This window comes from Tympanuchus pallidicinctus, unplaced genomic scaffold (genome assembly GCF_026119805.1).
Source record: "Tympanuchus pallidicinctus isolate F22 unplaced genomic scaffold, pur_lepc_1.0 scaffold3, whole genome shotgun sequence".
NCBI lineage: Eukaryota > Metazoa > Chordata > Aves > Galliformes > Phasianidae > Tympanuchus > Tympanuchus pallidicinctus.
This window is the reverse complement of record NW_026294747.1, coordinates 79113633-79132042: the sequence shown is the minus strand read 5'-3', so window position 1 is coordinate 79132042 and position 18410 is coordinate 79113633. Positions and strand designations below refer to the sequence as shown.

The 18410-nt window shown below is 41.7% G+C and overlaps 1 long non-coding RNA gene across 3 annotated transcripts; it reads right to left on the bottom strand.

Moving 5' to 3' along the window:
- Positions 1 to 2448: 2448 nt before the first annotated feature.
- On the bottom strand, positions 2449 to 6685 carry LOC128086390 (uncharacterized). 3 transcript variants are annotated; one of them, XR_008209360.1, is made up of 4 exons: positions 6580 to 6685; positions 6328 to 6401; positions 3458 to 5807; positions 2449 to 2643 (listed from the first exon to the last, which is right to left on the bottom strand). It is a non-coding gene; the product is annotated as an uncharacterized LOC128086390 (long non-coding RNA). The 3 variants fall into 3 exon arrangements; XR_008209361.1 differs by lacking the exon at positions 2449 to 2643 and having other exon boundaries at positions 2801 to 3532; positions 5685 to 5807; XR_008209359.1 differs by lacking the exon at positions 2449 to 2643 and having other exon boundaries at positions 2801 to 5807.
- Between the last annotated feature and the right edge of the window lie 11725 nt (positions 6686 to 18410).

Below are 18410 nucleotides of genomic sequence, written 5' to 3'. Positions count from 1 at the left end.
TTTGTCTTTTTAGGATATATGAGCATAAGCACCATGCAGATCCTATTCTCAACATATTTTTTACTTTTGCTTTGTTTTGGTCCATCAGCATATTGAAGCTCTGTCTTATTCATAACGGAAACAAATACTTGAGCAGTGTGACAACCCTTCTAGCTTGGCTGGTTGAACGTGGCCACCCAGCGCTACGCAGAATGTCCTGGAGGCCATGAAGTGAGAGAATTACCTGAGGTCATTTCATCCCACAGAAGCTCAGCAGACACACATAGTTGAGAACTCAGTGTGAGCTGTATTGCTAAGTGTCTTACATCTCTCTCTGCTGCCGCATACGTAAATTAAAAACACATCAATATTTCCTAATGGCTGCTGTATTTTGGGTTATTAATAAATTACAGCATCATACACATGAAAATGTTAAAGTGTGAAACTCTCATCTCTGATGGTGAAGTGGAAAACAAGTCATAGCCAGAGGGCTTCAGCAGCCAAGCTGAACTTTAGGCAAAGATGTTGAGTAGCTTTGTATTTAAATAAGTATATATATACATACACATAAGCATTTAAACATTTTTCTTTATTTTATTGTTGTTATGATGATGGTGATGATGATTATTATTATTATTGGAGGCTTCTTGAAATATCACATACAAATAGAAATGAGACTTTATATTGCTGAGATTTCTAATCCAGACACCTCTGCTGGCTGTTAGTTTTCTTCCTCCTGTTGCTCTACTGCCTGGGGAGCCCCAGCTGTGCACGTGGATGGCAGTGGAAATTGGATATATTCATCTCTATTTGCTTTTCAAGGACCTGAGCTGGTCTTAGAGGGACACTTGATTCACAGATCCCACAACTCATCTTTGTTCTAACAAAATTCTCTAGATATGGATCATCTGTATGTAAAGGCCCCAGCTTACTTTTATTCCATTCTTCAAATGTCTTTTGCGACAACTGCATTCATGTCTACTGGAAGCCTCCGCCTGCCCTCTGTGTCACTTTCATTTGAGCTTTTGTTATACTTTGTCAGATTTCTCTGAATTTTAGGAAAAAGGCAGAAAAGGAAAAAGAGGAAAAAAAAAAAGAAGAAAAAGGGAAGACAACTGCTGGCAGTCGTACTGAAGTGTGTCCAGGCTCCCCAGTACGTAATGATGGTCTTAGAGCTGAGGTGAGTCTCACTGATGGAATATGAAGAAAGCATAAAATTAACCCCTCAGGATGAGAAGTTCATTTTTGTGATGACTCTCAAAGAAGTTGTATTTCCCACATTTACCTGAATAGCAGGCCCATAACAAGGGGCAAGTGCTCAGAGGTGGTATATGTCAGGTTTGGCACAGTGCTACTCTAGTGGTACAGCTTCCAGATGGGAACTGGCTCCTGCCATGCCAGCTCAGAGAGCAGGCAGGACAAACACGTGTCTGCCTGCACCCATCTGTACAACCGCCTTCAGGCCCTCAGCTTTCCTGGAAGGTGGGAAAATGCCTTATCACACAGAGCATACAGATTTCCCTATGGGCTCTTGTTCACAGCTATGCAGATAGTACCAATTTCCCTATATTCCTGATTCATCTTTAGAATAACAAGTATTTTTCAGAGTGTACTAGCTAAAACTAATTCATAATAACATAATTTGTCTTGCTGACATGCAAATGTTCACTTGCAATTTCTGCAGAGTATGGGGAACTAATCTTTAAGTTGATTTGAAGAGGTCACTTAGGAATGGGGCAACAGAGCTGTGATGATTCAGCATTTGTTCCTTTCACGCTAGGTGCTTGGGCAGAGAAGCATGAGTAGCATTGTCTTATGCAACGCACCACCAATCTATTAATTTGCACTGAAACATTCTGAATTACAGTTCCAGTTCCCTACATTAACATCTGAGAAAGACAATTGAAGCCCAACAGGTTTTGCCCAATTCTGCCCTTCTGACTTTTCCAATGTCCATCCCACATCCTGTATTCTTTCATAGCACGTTTATGGGATAAAGTTTTCCAACAAAAATGACTGCACTAGCCTTCTCTGTTCATCAAAGCATGAAATCAAGTGGTTGCCTCTTGAAAAACATAAAGGCGTTGTTGTGAACATTACCCTAATATTTATAGGGGAATGGAAAAAATAGCAACTTTTTAAAGAGATTTAACTCAAATCTCCATGTGCAGCGGCGCTGCCTCCGGCCTAAAGCCAGTATAGTTTTTGATCCTAAGCATTGCAATCTGAAGATATCCTGTGTTTCTACAGTTGTGTTTGTTTTGGAAGATGCATAACAAATAACAAAAGGAAGGATATATGAGATATCACAGAGAGCTGTGGGGAAAAGGGTTACAGCTCCAAGGAGGGGGGAGATTTGTGCGTATGGCCTCTGAAAACCAAAAAGCATATGGAGATAACTCTTGCTTTTTCTACACTCCCTTGAGAAAACAAAAATAAAGGACAGAGGAATATCATTTTTTTAATTTACTTTTTATTTTTTAAGCTGTAGTCTTTTGTTGCCAAGGATCAGATACACTTCTAATCAGTTGATCTACTGAAGAGAGGAGCAGAAAGCTAGAAAGCTTTAGCCACAAAATCCTATGGAAGTTTGTAAAGCAAACAGGAAATCGGTGCTGCAAATAGGAGTCTGCAGTGAGGTGGTTGAAATACTGAAGTTCTGCCCTTGGAGAAAAAAAATTAGCCATTGGATTTATCGGATGCAGATCCTAGCACTCAGTAATCACTAAAGAGAGGATTAAGAAGAGGCCCGCGACTAAATGCAAGAGAAATCTCACACATGAGTGAGCAAGGGAAAGGAGGATTATTGACAACATCTGACAAGAAGCAATGTGCGCAGAACAAGCTGAAACAAAGCGATAGGGACAATAGCGATTAACCACAATTGAGCTCTTAATAGAGACAGATTAATTTCAGGTTCTACAAGAGAAAGGAATTAAATCTGTACTCTATTATCTGATCTTATACTGAGGAGGAGAGCAGTTATTTTAAAGAAGATTCATATGGTTGATAAGGAGGGAGGAAATAAGAACAAATTTAAATTAAGACATGGGAAACCAGGGAGAAACAAAACAACAAACACTGACAAGGAGATGGACCAGATGACCTTGCAGGTCTTCTCTATCTCATGCTTTTTGACTTCTCAGGAATTCATCTGGGCCTTGGTAGCACATATTTAAGATATCATATTAATGACCAACTTCAGCAGATTTGTCCAGCTTTTTTTTACAGCTTCTCTGTAATCATAGAATTTTAGAATTACCAAAACGTAACTCTGAGTTTCATCAAATCATATCTTTAAAATACTAGCACCAAACAGAGATGCAGCTTTTCTCCCTTTACAATTCAATGATATCTGTGCTGTGAATTATTTTGATGTTTTTCCAGCTGCTTTCCTAGATTGCTGCTGAGACTAACCAGGATATTTAGCTGTGCAGTCACCCCACAAAGAAGCCCCCCTGTTCACATGCTGGCATACCTCCAGCCTTCATTTGGCCTTTATTGGGCCATTTCATTGCATGCTGTTAGAACTGGGCTGCTCTGGATGTCCTGGCTCTCTGAGGAAAAAGGAGGAGGAAACATCAGTCCTGGATACTGACCCATGGAAGTGTTGAAGGGAATTGCTCAGGGAACAGCCAGCCAGTCACAGGAATGTCACATAGCATTGAATTAAACCAAAGGGTACTGATTAAAATGATAAACCCTTATTTTCAGTAATGTCCTACTATAGTCTATATTTAGATTAATTGGGCCTGATTTTTGTACATGCTGGCAGCTTTGACTGGATTACTGCTGAAGTGCTGGCTGGTACTGGATAGATGCACACAGGAACCCAGCTGAGACTGAGTGATGCTGGGTGTAGCCAGCATTATTATTATTATTTTTTTTTAACTGCTGCTGTTTGTTCTGGTTTTATTTATTTATTTCCAATTTTAAAATGTGCTTTTATTTATTTATCCACTTCTGACTATTGAAAAAGGCAAGAAGCTGCAGAGTAGCATTGCAGGCCGCTGGCAAACATCATCTTCTGAGCTGCTCCTCATCCTCTATTTACCTTCTCTTCTGGGCAGCCCTCTCGCTTATTTGTAGCCTTCAGCCCCTGCAGAAGAAGTATTTGAGAATCCCTCATCAGGGCTGGAACTTGGCCAGGAAGATCTTTAGCCAACTTTCTGGCCATGGTGATTTCTGTGAGTGAGTCAAAGACCATACTTCCTCCATCCTCTTCCTATGCTGTCATCAGGCCATTTCAGCCTCCAGGAGTTACTTTGGTAGCAAATAATTTGTGTGAGCATAAGCAGATGTCAAAAGTTTTTACCCTAGAACGCCCCATGTCATTTACTTTAACTCTACTCTGCTCAAACACATTTTGCGTTCAAAGGGAAATCACAGTAGCTCTCTTCAGATTTTCTTGCCTTTTGCTTTCACAAGGCTGAGGTGCACCAGCCCTTAGCATCAGCCAGAACAATTAGTGTCTGGCTCCATTTAGAGGGGAGATCAGCTGTTGCAAATAGTCTGGGTCAAAGGCCCTCAGTAGCCCATGTACTATAAGTGAAACTGCAGCTCCCACTGAAATTCACTGAGGTGTAGAAGTATGCAAAGCAAATACTCTGCTGCAGAGGCTCTGTACAGATAGTTTATCCAGCTTTGGTTTTATAAACAATACTTCTCTACTTCCTACCTCTTTGTTAGGGTGTGGGAGAACGTGTACAAACAACTGGGAAAGCCCCTGCTATATATACTACCATCCAGTATGTCATAGAGAGAGAGAATAAACATTATCAAACCACCAAACCGTCCTGACTTTTCCCTAACCTTTGCTATGAAATCACCCTATAATTAATGGTTTGATTTTTTAAAACTACTTTCTATTGGATCACATGCATATATAAGAGTTCATCAGTCAAGAACGTATATACACAACTCCTAAAGACTAGGCTCCATTTAAAAATCTTTTTTTTTTCCCCTCTTCTTCAGAAAAGGAGAGAATCATGAAGAACGCCTTAGTATGAGTTGAATTCCAAGCAAGACTGCCCTTTTTGTGTTTTACAGTATTTTACTATCATCCTGAAGCTACATTTTTGTGTCAACAGATTTAAGGTGAGCATCCATTCTTTTCTTCCCCTATCCCCATCTTTTCTTCTCGCATAGCATTTGGGATCTTGAAACCAGAAAACTCTTACGATTTATCAGCTCAAATTGTCTTGCAGCGCAGTTTCAGAGAAGTAATCATTACTACATCCAGACATAATACAGATGTACCAACAATGACATGTCAGTAGAAAGTGCATTATTTAGCCTCCTCCTTCTTCCTTATCTAATCTCATTCCCCTCAACACATTTGTCACTGCTATTGGTGTAATACTTGGAGGTAGGAGTGAAGCATGAGGAGTGGCTGTGCCATGGGCTGCTGGGGCACGGAGATCTGAAGTCAGAGTGCCCCTTGCAGCTAGTGGGCCTGTTCCTTAACTGCTACACGTCCTCAGCCACGGACAGAGGGGATTGGCAGGGTCTGCAAGGGGTTCACAGGCAGCCAACCCTGCTGCCTTTGTGCACTGAATCTGAGAAACCATCCCACAGACACCCCACTGCTGTCCTGCCTGCTTGACTCAATTCTGCTACCATCCCGCAAGCTGCAGGCCATTCAGGTGAAAAGGGCTCAATTCAGCTTCTGCTGTGTCTTCACTGAATGAAAACCAAAGTATTACTTATGGAGATTTTGCTTTAAAAATAAACGTTCTCTGGCCTGACGAAATGTAATGAAGTCTTGAAGAAGGGATGAAACAAGTGCTTTGATTTGTAAGGGAGAAGTTTTTCTTCCATCTCTGTGTCTGAAAAGGTGAAGTGTAAAAATGGTGTTTGTATCTTTTACATGTTTCCTTTAAGAAAAAAAAAACACACACCTAAAGAACAAAAGAAGGACCTCAGTCATTTTGCTAAGAAACATTACTCAAGGAAAAACAATGAAAGCCATGCCAAATCAAGACTCTTCATGCATGACAGTGTAACAAGTCCTCGTTATCTCCCTCTCAAACCCATACTAATGGGTGATTTATTTTTTTCTTGTCACAGCAAATCATTCTATGACTACTTTACATTTTAGGAGTAAAAACTAAACTGTTTAAAGTACAATTGCACCCATTTTAAATTTCAATGTATCTGGGTGCATAGTTATAACTCTTCACACATTTACAACACATGTCATAGAGACATCATGACTCCTACCATACATTGAGTATTTCTGACAAGAGAAAGCCATAAATGGGGTAAACTAGGCTGCTCATCAACTTCCAAGTTTTAATTTCCCTTTTCTCTTTCGTTGAGAGAGAACACAGCTGCTACCTTCCTCACCTGGTTGAGATCTCCACAAGGACACAATTCTCCTCCTGCTCTCCACCACCTACACAATCAGGTGCCAGGTACAGCTGACAGGATATTTTAATAAAAATAAAAGTTATATCAATATAACACATTGATAACTGCAACACAATGGAAAGCACAGCAATAATAGCAGACCAGCAAAGTCCCAGGCAGTAGTAAGCAAAGACTTGATCAGATGCACAGAAACCACAGGCACAGAAACAAAGGAAAGACATTACTTACCTTCAGAAGGCCTTAGATACACAGAAATCTCTAGCAAGATACCCCTGTTTCCACTGCCAACCCTTACATAAGTTCTGGGAAGGGGTGGATCCTGGCTGCACCTCTTCCAGTCACTCAGCTGCATTGCATACACCTGCTCCACACCCTGGTTGGCCCTGCCTTCCCCCCAGGTGCTCAATCACTGGTTCAATCCATGACTCAGCATTTCCACTACAATAACACACTTCTCTTTCTAACAGAGAGGTGTGAGAATATGTAGCAATTATGTGTTGCAGTTCAAGAAATTTGGACTGCAAATGAAACTTTCAAGAGTGTAGCTGACTGATGAATTTAATGCAGTGTGTAACTAGTTCCTACATAGTTAGGGGCTCAGGTGATGCAGATACACACTCGAGTACGATGAATGGCTAGAGCTGTGGGAGGTCCACTACTGACTTTGATTTCATGGTGATGGTCTGCCAGGTTGTTGCTTTCATACCTGTCTTGTTGGAAGCAGTGGTTTTGTTACAAGATCAACCAAGGAGACCTCTTTGTTTCTGTCCTACTTTTTGTACTGTGCTTTTCACAATTTTTAAACACCGTTGCTCATTCATATCCCTTCTGATGACACATGTAACTATCAGGAATAATTACTGGAAACGGATCAGGAACAAGACAGGCACACATGGGAGTGTTTTGAAAGCCAATTGCTAGATGAACTGCAGATGTTCCTTTCAAATACTGGTAGCTATTCTGCTCAAAATTATTTCCAAAAATACAGCACTGAAGGGAATAGCAAATTCTTTGTTTAATCAATACTTTCGCTTTAAAGTACTTTCCCCCCCCCCCCCCCCCCCCCCCCGCTGTTTGGCAATTTAGAAAGGATAGAAAAAGTCACTGCAAATAGAAACTAGAATTTCTCAGACAAAAGCCAGAAGATCCAAAGAGGGGATGGGCAGTTTCTGTTCTCCAATCAATGGCATTTTAAGAAACAAATGAAGTATAAAGTATTTCTTCACAGAACTTTGTCCCGAGTATGGCATGCTTTTGGAAAAAGCATGAAAACAAGAACAGTATGCAGGATATTGCATATTACAAGTACTTCAGGCATTATGAATGGAAAAACAAATACCTATCACTGACAATGTTGTTGCCTCATAGATTATTTTTTCTCTCCTCTGGCTTTCATTATTCCCAAAGTGGTTTGTTTATAAACATCTTAAAACTGTAAGGCTGTGTGCAAAAAACCCAGTTCTTAATGATAATAGTTTTACAGATACCACATCACTTTAAAATGACTTTGTGACTTCTGCACAGGTAACTATTAAGGGCTTCAAATACTGACCCTTTTCAGAAGCTGGGTTGGTTTTAAGCAGTGAAGTGTTTGGGCAAGATTCTTCCTTTTCAAGAGGCGTTCAAAAATAAGAACAGATGCAGATGAACACTTAAATTTCAGGATCAGAAATCAAGCTTTTGTTTAAAAATGTTTAATGACAAGCTACATCAGCTTGAGAAAATATCAGAGAGTGGTTTTGAACTGTGTATCATTCATAAACATTCATAGACTAAAAAAGCCCCAGCTCTTGGAAAGTCAGATACATCAGACATGATGGAGTTGCAATACCTAGATTTCCTCCATCTCCACACCACTAATTTATACCAGAGAAAAACACTTTGCTTTTCTGCTTTTTCATCCCATATACTGTTCAAGATTTAGGGGTGAACTCAAAGGTGGATGATGTTGCCCCTCAATCCAATAGTTATAACAGGTGAAAGAAGCTGTGGGGCTGTAGCAGATGCAGTACTGCTTGCTGATCCCCGTGTCAATGTACACACAAATGATTTCTTTCTCTTCCAAACACCTTGATGCCAGATGAGTTCAGTGGGATCTGCAAGCACCAAAAAGTATCAAAATTGGACAATGATAATATTTGCTGCTACAGTCAAGGCTGTGGCTTCAAGTCAGGTAAAATTTCTCTTGCTGAGATGCTCCTGACATGAGGCGGTGTGGGTAGCACCAACATAAATCACCACCATGCTCTCTCTAGGGAGTGTCGTTGCATTCCCCCCACTGGAATCTGAACTGGGGCTGTGTTCTGCAAACAGAAATAACACGTGTCTGTGCTCCCCAAAAGCAAAATGGCTGAGTGGAAGGAACTTCCGCATTGCACACATTCCAGTTGTTCCTTTGAGCCACAGCCATAACTCCCTCCAGATGTAACCCTTCACTTCTTCCTCTTTACAAGTTTATTTTCCTTGTAAGGAAGAAAAACATGGGAAAGATTTTTAGTGGGTGTAGGCCGAACTGAGAAGTACTGAATGTAAAGAATGAAGAAGGCTTTGTACAACATCTGACTACCGCCACTGAGCTTAGTCACACACAAAGCCCTGAAGAGCTAAACCCTTTCAGATGCCCCTGTTAGGTGAAATCCATCTTCTTGCCTAACAGTACTTGGGAGAGGCGTATGTGCGTATTTGTACACACACAGAGAAAGAAATCTGAGCCTCAATGTACAGCCTGAGCAGGGGGCTGAGTGGCTTTCTGTAGCTGCTCCTGCTGTGGACTCTGGGGCTGGTCAGAGACTGAAGGTGCTGCAGACAATCCCCCTGGAAGGCTGATCACAGCAGACATACATGCAAGCCTGAGGCAGATCCAGAGCTCTCATGCTTCTCTGTCAATGCTTTCTAGAGGAGGACAACCCTCCTTTTTCATACTTCAGTATTCTCCCAAGGGCAGTGTGGTGAACATGGTCGATTTCAGCCTAAGGTTTAGGCTTAGGCACTGTACTGGTTGACACGTACTCTTATTGTCATTGCATGGAGGACAGCAGTCCTTCCTTCTTTCTGTGGCTGGAGGGTGCCTGCCACTAAGCCTCTGTCTAGGCCTTGTGGTGAGTAGCAGCATGATGGTGACAGCTGAAGTGCTGAGTTGTGCTTTTTTAACCCAGACCTCAACCTCATTCCTCCACCTACAGGAGAGCTGGGGACAAGTCTGCTATGTGCTCTTGGCAACGCCATTCCCCAGAGACCCAACAGCAATGATGGCCATAGCCCCCAGAAGACCTTTCTAGGAGTGCTCTAGTGCACCAGACAGAGAAACTGAAGCAACAATCTCAAAACAGTCGTGATGGTTTATGACTTCACTATGATACCCTGCTGATAAATGCTTATGTTTTTACCCCATTAATGAAAGAAAAACTCTGGGTTTATTTCCTCTGAACACAGAAGTAAAGCATGGCACAAACACAAATGTGGTGTCATAGCTTTGGCTTTTATTTACCCATAAGTGTTGCTGGGGCTTTCCGTTTGCCTGGACCTCACCCTTCTGGTAAGTGAATCCCTAAAGCAGGCTTACAAGATGTGGACACACCACGTTTAATCCTCTTGTCCAGGAATAGTTGCTACTAAGATAACAGCAGAACAGAAAACATACAAACCTTCAGGCACCTACACCAAGCTTTATTTTTGAGAACGTGCAGAGATAGAAGTAACAACATGGGAGTGAATGAAGGCTTCCAGCCGAGGTGCGATGGATGCCTGCATTACTACCACACAGCGCATTGGTGTGGAGCCTGCTGGCTTGATGGGTGTCAGGTACAGAAGCTGTCTTCCAAGGATGCTCTGAACAACTGATTCAAATAATTCTTCTTTGGAAAAAGGTACCTACATATACAGGTGTAATAGGTATAGAATAATTCCATATTTTATGTCAACACATAGATTTCCTACAGAGTATTGTTTTTCTTTCTTTTTATTCCCCCTTGCTTTTTTTCTTTGGTCTGGCTTACGTTTAGATTCTTATTAGAAACATTTGATAGTTTCACAAACATGAATTTGACTGCCAAAAGTTAGGTCCCTGAAACCATTATGTAGGTATCTAAAGTGCCTGACTTTCAGAGACGCAGGGCTCAGAGTGGCAGAGCAAGCCAGTGATTCAAGTATAAAAACATATATCTTCAGGTGTTTGTTTTGAGCAATCACATAGGAAATATTTTGGCCACTGTATCCAGGCAAGAAAATTTAAAATGACAAATATTGGAGCATCTAACAAGTTAAACTCTTAAATCATTAGCAGAATATGGCAAGGCTTCTTAACTTTCCAAGACATTCACTGGGAATCTCAAATTAAATAGTTGGAATTCCAAGCTCCTGTAAGTTCATTTGGTATTGCCAAGGGACAACTTTTAGACCAACTATTAGCAACCCTAGGGTTGATTTAAGGGAAATTTAGGAGCCTTAATTCAAGAGTACAATTGGTACCATGTATTGGCTGGGGCTGCCAGCCCCTGGGGCAACTGAGCCTTAGCAGTGCTTTTTACACTGCAGTTCTCCCTACAAGCCTGCGCTTTGCTGCACACACTTGGAGTTGGCTCAGCCTGAGCTCTTCACTGCCAGAGGTTTTGCAACTGGTGCAGCTTAAGAAAGGACCATCGGAGAAAGGGACGCTGTATGTTGAACAGCCTCTTGGCTTCAGCACTTAGGCACAGAGCAGAGAAAGTGGATACTTGGCTGTATTGAGGCCTGAATAACCCATCAGGGCCTGAATAACCATTTATTTCTCAGGGGCACAAGGGAGTTGCTGTCTCATGACTGACACTTCCACTGGCTGTATAAGGCATTGGAATAATAGGGAGAGATGCTCTGTATGGCCTTGCTGGGCCAGATGACTGCTATTTAGATATTAAAATGACCAATTTAGGCATCCGTAATAGGAAGCTTGCTTATTGCTTTGGTGTGCTATAACCATTGCGTATTATGCTGTTCATAATCGTGTCATTGTTTCCGTATGCTTCCTGCTTTATTACATCCATCTGCTGCTCCATATTTTACATTTGAAGTGCAGGCTTTCTGTGCCATGGCTTTGCTCAGTGCCTAGCACACAGTAGAAGCATGCCAACACTCAAATCATGCATTTCCCTCCAGGCCTTGGTAGAAGCACTTGACACTCAAATGGAACAGTTCAGAGAGTAGATCAGAAATATGCTTAATTTCTACTTTGACCACAAACATTTGTGTTGTTTGTGTGCTGATACCTGCCACTAAAGGGAGCAAAAATTCAGAATGTGGATGGCAAAGGGATTGATTTTCCTGAGTTTTCAGAGTCTTTAGGCTGTAAACATCATTGACAACATACCAGCAAGAAAAGACAGCTTTCACAGAAGCTTCAAAGACTATCTTGGCATCTATGACAAGCCAGCCCCAACAAGGAACTATATCGTTAGCTCTATAACTATATCGTGGCTCTACTGCCACCCTCTTGTACTCATAGTGGTTTCACAGAGGCTTTGGATGCATGACGCATTCCTGCTAGCTTTAATAAAAGGCCATGTATGGGCCAAAATTTCTAAGAGTTATCACATTTCTGAGCACTCAGCATAAAGCAGTTCTGAATTATCAGAGGGCACCCAAGGATTCAAAGCCCTGATCACTTCACTGTCAACCAGCACTTAATTGAACCAGCATTCCAGCCAAGATGTTGTCAGGGACCATATTTGCCTCCTTGTGAAACCCCTGTGATGATCTGATTCATGGCTGTTTGTGTATCTGTACTGCCATTCAGCATCCTTTCTGTACTGCCATTCAGCTAGAGACAGATACTCTGGCACAGAGTAGAGTAAAGAAAAGGAAAGCTATATATTTCTAACTTGCTGCTGAAAAGCTGCAGAGTATTTTGTTAAGAAGCTCTAGAAATCGTGTAGCTTCTACATAATTCTATGTTCAAAAGAAAAACAAGACTGATCCCTTGGATATCCATAAATCCAAAGATGAAAAGAGAAGTATTTGATATTTCTCCTCACCTGAATTTATCTACACAACAGCTAGGAAAACTATTATTTGTGTGACATTTTATTAGCTTTGTATGTGTCTGGATTAACAGTAATGGAATAAGCAGACCTTTTCAGCTGGCCTGAGACGAATAAATAGATGAAATCACAAGACATGTAACTACTTTCTTTATTAGTTTGGTTCTAATTTATTTCACCATTTCTACCAGGTGGGACCTGGTTTCCACCAGAAGTGGTTGTTATTCATGCTATTCATTGGAGTTCTCTACCCCTAATGAAGACACAACATATGAAGTGCTTTACCCAATATTACATAAGGTTTACAGTGAAGTTGATGGGCAGATCATGTTTGCTCAAGTTCAGCCTCAAACCCAAGCACAAAGACATCCCTGCTCCTTCTTTTCCTCCATGTACACTGACAAGCGGCCACTGTAGAGGAAGCTGCAGGGCCTGGAGTGGAGGCAGACAAGCTGCTAATAAAGCTCCAGGGCACATGCTATGCAGACAGCTCCAGAGACCAGACTGTGTTAGCAGCTGAGAGGAACAGAGCTCAGTGATGACAGGATGCTGGGAGGGGTGATTTTGAGGGGCATGTTGTTCTGAGGTACAAGGGATGAACTTGGAAGAAAAATGGAGCAAGAGACATTACAAGGAGCAAAAAGAGAAGACCAGAGAAATGTCTTTATAGATGAGAAAGCAAGGTTGTGTGTGTGGCTACAATGGGGTATGAGCTATCTGGGACATACCTGTTCAGATGTTACTTCTTGTGTAACATCTCAGCAGTCCTGCAGAGGTCATACTACTGTTGTACTGCTCCCAGACATGGCTGGATTCTGCCCAGGCCTTCCTTTGAGGAAGGAGGAGGCAGCCATGGTGTGAAATTAGCCCTCAGGAGACCTATGGTGTCCATCTGGGGCTTCACCACATCATTGTGCCAGGCAACAGCTGGTGTAGAGCTCAGAAGCTGCTGCTGTGTGGGAACACTGAGGGATTTCAGCTGGAAACACAGCAAGGAGCTGCAAGAAGGAGCAAGAAAGCAAGGACTCAGGCAGGCAGCAGTGATGTTGAAGGGTCTGCAACATATTTTGCAAGAAGGTTTGCTCTTGAAGACATTGCAGTGAGTCAAAGTATTGGAAACCCAGTGGTTTCATGCACTGTTTTTAGCCTGAAATGGCTGGAGGGTCAAATTTATGGTCTTTGTTTTACTAAATTACCAAACAAAGACTTGGCTGGATGCTTAGTGAAATAATGTGTAATAGACACCACAGGACTGACTGCCTTTTTGTGTATATATGGGCATTAGAAGAGTGGGGGTGGAGACTAAAACCTTTTTGCCTGTATCCAGCAGAACATACTCTCATAAGACCCAGCTGGGGAGCTGGGGCCTCTGCCAGCCCCTTACTCTGCCACTGGTCCCTCACTAATGAGGGCACCTCACTAGTTGGTACCTGAATCCCCTGAGGTTTTCATGGAATGTCTGTAATGTGGGACAGCAACAGACCCCAAATTTATCATGAGATAGGTGGATAATGCTATCAATGTCACAGGTTTTTTTTATCATGATTTTGATACCTGCATAAGAAGGAAATGATGAAGTGGAGAAGAGGAGAGTAATTTGGAGGGTTTTCCATGTCCTGCTTGTTCTTAAACTTTAAAAGGCACTGAGCACGGGAGTAGCAGGGTAAAGACAGTAACACCACACCAGTCCCTTTGCTACAGATGACTGCTATTTCAATTTTCTTTTCTTCTTCCTTTTGTTTTCAACATAGGAACAAAAAAAATGAGACATCGAGGCTTCTTTCTGTATGAAAATCCTTACACTGAGACTCAGAAAAAGAGAAAAAAAAAATCCCACTTAAAAACCACTCTAGTCCTCAAGTCTCTTGGGTTAATCATAGAAGGAAGGTTTTCCACAAAAGATCTACTTTTTTACTGGTTTGAAAAAACTTTATTACCTCTGGATAGCACAGTCTGTACTATGCCAGTGGAAGATGTTAATGAATACTAAACCAGTTACTCTGAAACAGCAGCTAACCCAGAATCTTTTAGCAGACATTGGAACAAATTCAAGTCTTATGTCTTCACCACCTCCTTCCCTCTCTAAAAGCCAATGAAGTGAATACAGCCCTTCTTGTAAGAATGAGAGGGATTCACAAGTAACTCAATAATTCTGCCACAGCTGCAGAGATATTTTTTCCTGTCATTATCTAATTACTAGGGAAATGCTCTTCCTCAAACTTTGTATGACCAATGAATCAATTGGTCGTTGTGGAAAAAAATAAGTTACTGTAGTAGATCATTAGTCTCGTTATCTGCTGGGGGTCACAACTTCTCATTTGCAGCAGCTGAGCCTTATTTCCCATCCATCCATCTTACTAATCAACCTTCTTGTTCCTGTGTTACCACACACCTGTGTGTTTAAAGGTTTGATTTCTCCTTGAAAGCCTCTTACCTTCTATTTCTTTATCTCTGTCATTTGTAGTTAATATAACGCCCTGAAGCCTTCTTTACTGCCTAAACCCTAAGTGCCCAGCCACCTTGCTTGTATACTTGGGCCAGTCATGCTTGGAGGACAGTGCTGTCACAGTTTCATGTTCTTCTCTAGGAAAACAAATGTCTCCTTTTTTTTAGACACTGAGAAAATTCACTCTTTGTCCTTCTCCACAGGAAAAGTTTGTTCTGGTGCACTGAGTCACATCACAGATTTCTTGTCCTGCTGCCGTGCTCTAATGGTTGCGTTTACCCATGATTTGCCTTTTCTGATATACCAGGGCATATAGTAGGGGATGACACAGTGCTGGATCTTTAAAAATAATGTTTTCTGTTTGTAGGTTAGTTGGCACGGCAGTGTTTGTTGCAATACAGCCATAACACTCTTGGAAGTCTCAGCAGGCACCTAGGATATTTCCCAGTGTCTCTTCTGTGCCTAAAAATGGAGAAATCCAGCTCTGAGCCTGGGCCTCCTCTGAGACTTCACTGTCAGTTTAAATATATTTTTTCAGCTTTTACTACGCTGACCTAACTTTTCCTAAATGCTATTAAAATTTTAAAAGCTAAGAAAAAAAAATGATAAATTTTCTGAAGGGCAAAAAGCTATCACATACATACTTCAAAAAAGTAAAATTTCTTCAAAGGCTACAAGGTTCCTGGAGTAGTTTTGCAACTTCAGGGATGATTTTCTGTTCCTTCTGATCGGTGATAGGCAGATTGCATTTGCTGAGAAAAATTTATTGTAAACCTTCATGACCAGGAGAATGCATCTGAAGACAGATGTTTGCATTCTTGCCATGCACTTAATTTGATTGCCTTTTATTTCTCCTTCTCAGATCTAAAATGTTCCCCCCCCACCCCAGCCTTGCTGTGAGGATTTCTAGGTATTTGGCCTTTACAGTGATAATAAACGAGGGCCCACTCTAGCCCCATTTAGAGGAGAAATGGGGAATCTAAGGTTGATGTTTTGTTAATGTGACTCTAGGTGAATTTCTATAGAGCTGTTGGAAAATCAATTATGCCCTGCACTGCACTGACCAGTTCTCACCGCATCCTGAGTTCTGCTCTGCTGCTGTTATCCCGAGTTTGCTTCTGGAAAAGCAATACTGCCTGCCACAACCCAGTGTGAGCTGTTGCAGTCTGCCATGTGAAGCCTCCTGAAACAGAGGAACAGTAAACAGCCTAATGAAATGCAGTGCACCAGTCAAGGAGATGCAACACAGTGAAAACAAATGAAACCATCTGAAAAGCAAGCTCAACAATTATTTCCATTCTCATCTGATTTCCCCATAGGTAGGTAGGATAGCATCTTGAACTGTTAAGTGCCCCTCCAATCCAGGAGGCAAAACAAGAGCAGTCCTTCAATATGAAAAGCATTCCTGTTGTGTCACATCATGGCAGCTGCCTAAGCTGAATTCGAGACTCTTTATTGTCAAGAGGCACTACCATTACACTACATTTTAATATGGATCTTTGCCAACAATCATAAATAAAACACCCACTCATAAACAATTCCTAAAGGCAGTTTGTCAGATGGCATTTCATTAAAAAGAAGTTTGCTGCAAAGCAGTGGAATACCTCAGTCCTCGAGCAGTCAGGGCTTTCTCTCCAATGCATCTCTCTTGATGCTTCGTCAATTCCCAAAAGGCTTTTTAGCTAATTTATGTAGAAGATCCTTCCTGCAGATGGGTGACAAAAACACAGCTGAAAGGTACAGAAAATCATTGCCATTTTCAAGAGATGGGGAACCTGTCATGGCCTTTGGTGCTAGGAAGTTGGATAAAGTTGTAAATAAGTGACAGAGTGGTGACAAAAGAATGTTCTTATTAGCAACCTGATCATTACATGGAAATTATGTTTGCTACATAAAGATTAGACCTGCAAGTGACAACATATTCAAATGTGCCAGTCCCTGTTAGGCAAATTCTGAAGTTTTCATAAAACAGAAAACATTACTCGACACTCTTAAGAAATGGATACTCTTAGGGAACTTGCTGCACAGCACAACCTGCAGGAAACATGTGAAACAAAAGATGATGTCTCTCTGTTTAACAGACCACTACGGTGGTCACAGCAGTGAAGAGTTCTGAAAGACTTTAAGGTAACCTCCTTTTTCCCACCCTCCCAACTATCGTTGTGCTCTCAAGCTCACTGTGTCTGCTTGGATGCCTAAGGCTGAATTACTTTTGCAGAAAGCTGCCTCTAGGAACTCGTTACAAAGCTGACATCACTGAAACACAAGTTCACCCCTTAGGGGATGAGGCAGAGGTTATTGTGTCGCACATTACAAATATACCAAGGGACAGATTATGTCTACTGCCTGCTGGCATCCACCTCTAGGATGCAACCTCCTTGGGGGATAAACAATCTTGGCAAGCACTGAAACCCAGAAATCTCCTTTCCAGAGCTCTTTACAATCTGCAGCCAAAACTGTCCACAAATGCTGGGATCCAGGACTGCAGTCCTTGACAGCACACGGCTCCAGACATTTCTATGGGGGAAGTTTAATCTATGAGGATGTAGAAATCTAAAACAAAGTTTTGCTCAAAGTAACTGTTTGTCAGATCATGTGCCTCTAATTTGGTTTCCAGTGACATTACACAGCTGCAGCCAATGGACTCCTGCCAGGCCCAGCAGTTACTGAGGTTCTTTTTGGTTTAAATTTAGTATCTGAACATGTTTTACCCATCATTAAAATGGAGAGTAATTGCTCAAAAGTGAACCATGGATGTTACAACTGCAAAGAACTTATTAGGTCACCTAGCCCTATCCTCAGGGCAGTGCAGAATTGAAAACACATTGGAACAAATACGAAACGGAGCTACGTTTGTTCTTTTTCCTACTCTTTTTTTTTTCTTTCTTTATTGTAATCATTAATCAGTATATTCAAAAGTTCAAAAAACAACCACAAATGCCAGTGTAAACATGCTTCACGTATATAAGTAATATAAAGTATTGCACATATGAAAGTCCTATGTTTGGCATCTCCTGATGGTGCTGTTTCATCAGAGCTGTGCCAATGACGCGAATTTCAGGAGCTAGAAGATCTTATTTTGGAAGCTGCTTCATGCAACAGTTCAATATTTACAAAGGCTGCAAGGTCTCTGTTCTTTTCGCAGGAGGACGATTCAACCTGGGATGTTCGGCATAAAAAAGTGTGCACGTGTGGGCTGAGCTGGTCTCATGGTGGCATTTACCAGCTGATCTCCTCTGCTCTTTTGTGGAACGCTGCCATTGGTAGCTTGCTGGGGACTGGGATGTGGTCAGGCCCACCCATCCTCAAAAACCAGAGATGCAGCGCCTCCTCTGCCTGCGCCTCCTCTCAGTCAGTCTTGGGCACACTGGGAAGGATCAGCTGAAGGCTCCATAAAGGTCCTGCAATTTCCCTTGGACATGAAGATGGAACACACCTGCTCAGGCTTCCTTACACTGATTTCCTCCTTGCTTAGATTTCATAGGTCAGCCTAAATATCTGGCAGGCTGACAGAAGTGACCACGTCTTATGGCTACTTCTGTCCTAAAGTCTTTAAAAGCAGGGGAAAGTTACCCTAAAGTCACAAAGAATGGATGAAGCCA